Source organism: Ursus arctos, unplaced genomic scaffold (genome assembly GCF_023065955.2).
Source record: "Ursus arctos isolate Adak ecotype North America unplaced genomic scaffold, UrsArc2.0 scaffold_2, whole genome shotgun sequence".
NCBI classification, from domain to species: domain Eukaryota; kingdom Metazoa; phylum Chordata; class Mammalia; order Carnivora; family Ursidae; genus Ursus; species Ursus arctos.
The window spans coordinates 94,904,079-94,910,122 of record NW_026622874.1 but is presented as its reverse complement, the minus strand read 5'-3'; positions in this window follow the sequence as shown (position 1 = coordinate 94,910,122).

Below are 6,044 nucleotides of genomic sequence, written 5' to 3'. Positions count from 1 at the left end.
CCTGTGGCGCCGGTGGCGAATGCTCCAATAGGCGGAGAGCTGATCAGCGCTCACAGTCTATTGGCTCAGGGGAGCCGCCGCTCTACGCTTGGGTCCCGCCCCCTTTCCCGGCCGCGTAGTTGGGTTGCAGCGCACTAGAGGGCAGTATGAAGAGGTGAAAGGTCACGTTATGTAAGCGCTGGTGACAGGCCTGCGGGCCTCCAGCGGCGGAGTTGAAAATGGGGGACTGCGGGGGACCGAAAGGCTTGGAATTCAAAGAGGTCAGGCCAGAGAAGCCCCTTAACATATACACACACTGCGCCATCTGTCACCGACGGCGACACCGACATCCGGGCACCACTGTCCGTGTGGTGCGCCGGAGGGGGAGGGGGAGCGCGCGGCCAGGGGCTTTGTCTTTCCACTTGTGCTCCGCCCCCTCCTTAAAGGCGCAGCGCTCGGCCACGCCCGGGGATGCGCGGGTGGGGCGGAAGGGAGGAGGGGTTGGCGGGAAGAAACCCAAGACCTAATCCACGCGAAGGTTCGACTGAAGGACAGCTGGAACCTCAGCATTGCTCACCCCAAAGTTAACTTCTTCTGGAAGAGAAAGTGGTTGAGACCTGGATGTTAGTATGATGTTTGTTTTTAGCGGCTTGGTGGAAAAGATAATAGAGAAGCTTCTTTGGAAAAATGTATTAAATGGCGTACCTATTAAAGATACATCCATTAATTCAAGTAGCCTTTGCTGGCACCTCCAGTGTTCAGGGCTCGTACTGGGAGCTTCAGAGGGAAAAAAGTAAGAGCCTGCCCTGAAAAAATAAGAGGCCCAAGTAAGGATAGTCCTGTGATGAGTGCTGTACAAAGGGCACTGGTAGGAAGACAGCACTAATGGCCTGGAGAGTGAGGACAGTCCAGCTGCTTCTCCAAGCCGACTACACCCACATGGTCCACAGTGTGTTTGGCTATCCAGTACACCCAAAACACACTCATTCATAATTCTCTCCCTGTTAAATCGTCCCCCTTGGTCCAAAGATCTTCACGGACCTCAGAATGTACCTTCCCAGCCTGTTCTTGAGCAGGGCTAGACTGCGAGGTGTCCCTGAAAGCCGTGGTGTGTGCCAGTGCCAGGCCCTTTTCTCCCATTTCTTCTCATCTTGAGGTAAGAAGTATCCCCCCAAGTAAAACCTAAGTTCCAGGTCAGATGCCATAGTTACGGAGCCTCCTCTGATCACCTAGCAGAGAAGGGAGGGCATCCTCCTGTGGTAGCCATTTCTTCTCGGAGGATTAGGAGCACCCTCAGAGGACAGGGCATTTGAGTTGATTGTGAAAAGATAAGTAGCACTTCACTAGGCAGAGAAATGAGAGACGAACGTTCTAGGCAGAAGGAGCAGCAGGGTCAACTCGGTAAATTCGGGACAACATACCCAAATCTTCGGGGGTGTTGAGGTGGAAAATATCAAGAGATGAGAGTGGCAAAGGAAGGGAGTGTCCCGGTCACAGCCTGTGATGCTTGGAGTGACCCCTTAGAAGGAACCGTAGTAGTTTGTGGCAGGGATACCAAGGGACCCAAAAGTAATAAAGTCAAGGGAGAAAGATGGACAGATTTGAGAGGCACAGACTAGGTGACTGACTAATGGGATGGACATTTGCAGGACCAGATACCTAACAGCTGACTACACACAGAGTAAGGACTCCAAAAACAGAAAAAAACACATTTTGGGAAAATTCGGTATTTCAAAAAAAGCTCCTCATTTCACATGAGAATAGGGGCCATAATCATTTCAGCACTTGGGGCCACAAGAACCACCTGGGTTCTTAGGCTAGAACCCAGTCCTGGTGTTGGTAAAGCAGAGATCTAAAATGGGAGAATTGGGGGTACCTAGCTGGCTCAGTTGGTAGAGCATGCAACTCTTGATCTCAGAGTCACGAGTTCAAGCCCCACATTGGGCGTAGAGCTTACTTAAAAAAATAATAAATAAAAATTTTTCAAAAAGAAAGAAAAGAAGTGGAACAAAGTTATTGTAACTATCGGTTTCCTGCTCTAATATTTTCGTTGACTCCTGTTGCAGACAAAACTCTTCCGAGTTTACTCTTCCTGTTCAGTCTTCAAGCTCTTGACCCAGCAAGCCCCCAAGTGGACTACTTCCTTCTCATTCCCAGAATTCATTAGCTTTATTCCTACCCATTGCCGGAAATGTACTTTTTTCTCCTCTGGGCATCTAAATCCCACACTTCCTAATGCCTTTTCCCAACTGTTGCAGCCCACATCTGCTTTCACTAAACTCTCAAGGTTTTTTTAAAATCATAATTGTAGCAAAATTCGTTGTTCAATGTGTTTTCTTTCCCAATGTTTGAATAAACGAGTTAATAAAAAAGGGCAGAGATTAAAATGTGTAGTTTCCAGGTATCTGCACCAAAGCTTCTACTGCTCCAGGTCAGCTATGGGTACTTAGCTGCAGGAATAAGACTATCTAGAGAAGTATAGCACATTTCCCTACGCGGATCTCCACTGGGTAGTTTTAGGACATGAGCTCAGTCAGCAGGATATTTCTGTGGTCTGTGTCATGTGGACCTGTGCCCTGCCACACACCCCGCCTTCATTGATGCAGACACAAACCCTTGCTCAGACGGTTCCAGCTGGTCTTTTCCTCCCTGTCCTGTTGGATCCTCAAACTCAAAACATCCCAAACCCACAGTCTCACCATCTTCCTTCCCTCCATCATCTGCTTTATCTGGATGGTTTTCATTTCTATTAGTGCCCCACTCACAACCTCACAGGTTCAGGCTTGACCTCTCTTAAGCTCCAAAGCCACAGGGTCAACCAGATAATGTCAATTCTACCTGCCTAAAATCTTGAACCATCCCTTTCCTGCCATCCCCACAACATCCTACTTCAGGCCTTTATTATTTCTGGCCAAAACTATAATGACTTTCTTCTTTTAAAATGTTTTGATTTTTTTTTAAGTAGGATCTACGCACAACATTGGGCTTGAACTCACCACCCTGAGATCAAGAATCACATGCTCCACTGACTGAGCCAGCCAGGTGCCCCTCTTTTTAAAATGTTTTAAACTACATTGAAGTTATATCTTTATAACGGTAAAATGAACGTAGTTCCCAAAAGGAAACATATAAATGTACTTTGAACAACAAGAACAAATAGTTTTACAAAAAGCAGCCGTGGGGCACTCTCCCCCATGCACTTCCTGCTCCCTCAAGCATCCATTTTCAAATTGTTAAGCTGCGTTAAAATTGGTAAAAGGTAACTTCATTTAAAATGGAATCAGGAGGCCAGAAGGGGGAGCTCTCACAACTTACGACTGGTAAATTGCAAACCCAACAGGAAGAAGCCCATACGTTACTACTACCCCAGCAAGAGGAAGAAAGCTTTCCTCCTCCCCCAGCAACAGCCCAGCCAATGAGAGAGTCAGCACTCAGCCAATGAGAAGCCACTACACTTCCAACTCCCAGTTTCCACCAATGGACTTGTTTATAACAGCCTTCCCAACTTCTCCCTTTCCTCTATAAAGGAGGTTTCCTCTGCTTTGTTCTGTAGACCTGCCTATGGTTTTGCTATGAGCTGTGTATTCTGAATTGCAATTTTCTATTCCTGAATAAACCCATTTTTGCTGGTAAAATAAAGAGCAGTTTTATTTTTAAGGTTAACAGCTATTTCCGCTAATATTTACCTTCAAATTTCTAAACATATATGTTGCTATTTTTTGGCTTCTCAGTTTTAGTATTAGCTGCTGACTTTTCTTGAATGGAAGATGAGGACATAACCTTCTTACATCCCCCACAAACACCACGCACACGATCATATTCCCAAAATAATTATTGCAATCGGTTCAATCACTATTCACTGTATAACTTATGATTATGTATTATTCCGGTGATGCATGTGGTGGGCTGCTCACATTTCCTTCCTTCTTTTGTTTTCACTGGTTTGCTTCAGCCTGTTTTTCAATTCATTTTTTATGTACCTGTCACCAGTCCATCCCTAAACTGACAGAACTCTATCTAGTCTCCTCTCAATACATGGAAACCTACGTGTTCCAATTGTGCCCCACCTGCTCTTTCCCCTCCATGGCATTTTGCACACTGCAATCACTCCCCTGCTCTTGGCTTTCAATGGTTGTCTCCCTAAAGCCAACAGAGTAAAACCAAACTCTTTGGCCGGGACTTTAAAGCCCACCAAGATCTGTCCTCCGTCTTTCTACTACTTCCCTTGAACCCTCTACTCCAGTAAACTAGGTTTATCAAGGTTTCTAACCAACTGAGCCACCCAGGCACACAGGTTTATCTAGGTTTCTAAATACATTCCCCACTAAAAGGATCCAGAGCTCCTGGGAAAAAGGACTGGGGCTGGCAAAGTTCAAAGTGAGTTAGGAACATTGTGCCTGAAAGTAAGGAAGTGCTCAAATAGTGACGGGGACATGTCAAAAGGCCACAAGAGGGGCGCCTGGGTAGCGCAGTCGTTAAAGCGTCTGCCTTCGGCTCAGGGCGTGATCCCGGCGTTCCGGGATCGAGTCCCACATCGGGCTCCTCTGCTGGGAGCCTGCTTCTTCCTCTCTCACTCGCCTGCTGTGTTCCCTCTCTCGCTGGCTGTCTCTCTGTCACATAAATAAATAAAATCTTAAAAAAAAAAAAAAAGGCCACAAGAGCCAGCAGGAAGGGATTCTAACTGGCTGAATCTGGGACAATTTGAACATTTGAAAAAAATGACAGCAACAGATTGTTAACACGTTGAATGTAAGGGGAAACCATGAGCCTGTAGTAATATTCAGAAAGAAAGGGAGGGAGGGAGGAAGAGAGAGAGAGAAGTGGAGAGAAGGGAAATCTGTTATCTACAGAAGGCTGCCAATGAATGAATGTAGAAAGATTTAGAAAACTCACCATTTTGCAAACTCCAGTGAAGTAACTGATTCAGAAATAGATCATCAATGGATACTAAAATCACTGGTCTAAGTGAATGGTCTAAGATTATCACCCCCACACACACAGATTATTTATGTAAAAGCGCCCTGAAGGTGGGAAGGTCTGGCAGACACCTTAGCCAAATGATCAATCTCGGCATTACCAAAAATGAGACAAGAGGACAACCTTTCTCTTGATACAGGCAATGAAATATATGTATCGCCTCTGTAGTATTCTAACCAAAAAGCATTTCACCTGAAATCCTTAGAAAATAGATAAATCCAGTTTGTGGGACATTCTACAAACAACTGCCTGGACCCTTCGAAAATATTAATGACACGAGAGACACTTATCCATCCACCTCCAAAAGAAGGTTCTAAAAGGAGACTAGGGGCGTCTGGGTGGCTCAGTTAAGCGTCCAACTCTTGGTTTTGGCTCAGGTTATGATCTCAGGGTCTTGGGATGGAGACCAGCATCTGGCTCCACACTCAACAGGGAGTCTGCTTGTCCCTCTCCCTCTCCGTCTGACCCTCCCCCTGCTCATGCTCTCTAAAATAAAATCTTTAAAAATGTATAAATAGGGGCACCTGGTTGGCTCAGTTTGTTAAGCATATGCCTTTGGCTCAGGTCATGATCTCAGGGTCCTGGGATCGAGCCCCATATTGGGCTCCCTGCTCAGCAGGGAGTCTGCTTCTCCCTCTCACTCTGCTGCTCCTCCTGCTTGTGCACTCACTCTATCAAATAAATAAATAAAATCTTATAAATGAATGAATGAATTTGAGAACTAGATGCAATGAATGGATTGGATCCTGGGTCTGGGGATGGGGGCTAAAAGGAACTACGACTATTATTGGGACAGTTGGGGCAATTTAAAGATGTTCATATTAAATACTATTATTGTAACATTGTTAAATTTCTTGGGTATGATGGTGATACTCTGGTCATGTTGAGGAATGTCCTTGTTCTTAGGATACACACGCTCAAGTATTCAAGGCTAAAGTGTCAGAAAAACAGCCATCTACTTTCAAATAATTCACCCATCCACTCACCCACCCCCCAAAAAGAAAGAAAAAAACGTGTATTGAGATCCAAATGTTAATAATCGGTGAATCTAGATGAAGGGTAGACATAGTTTATTGAACTATCTTTTT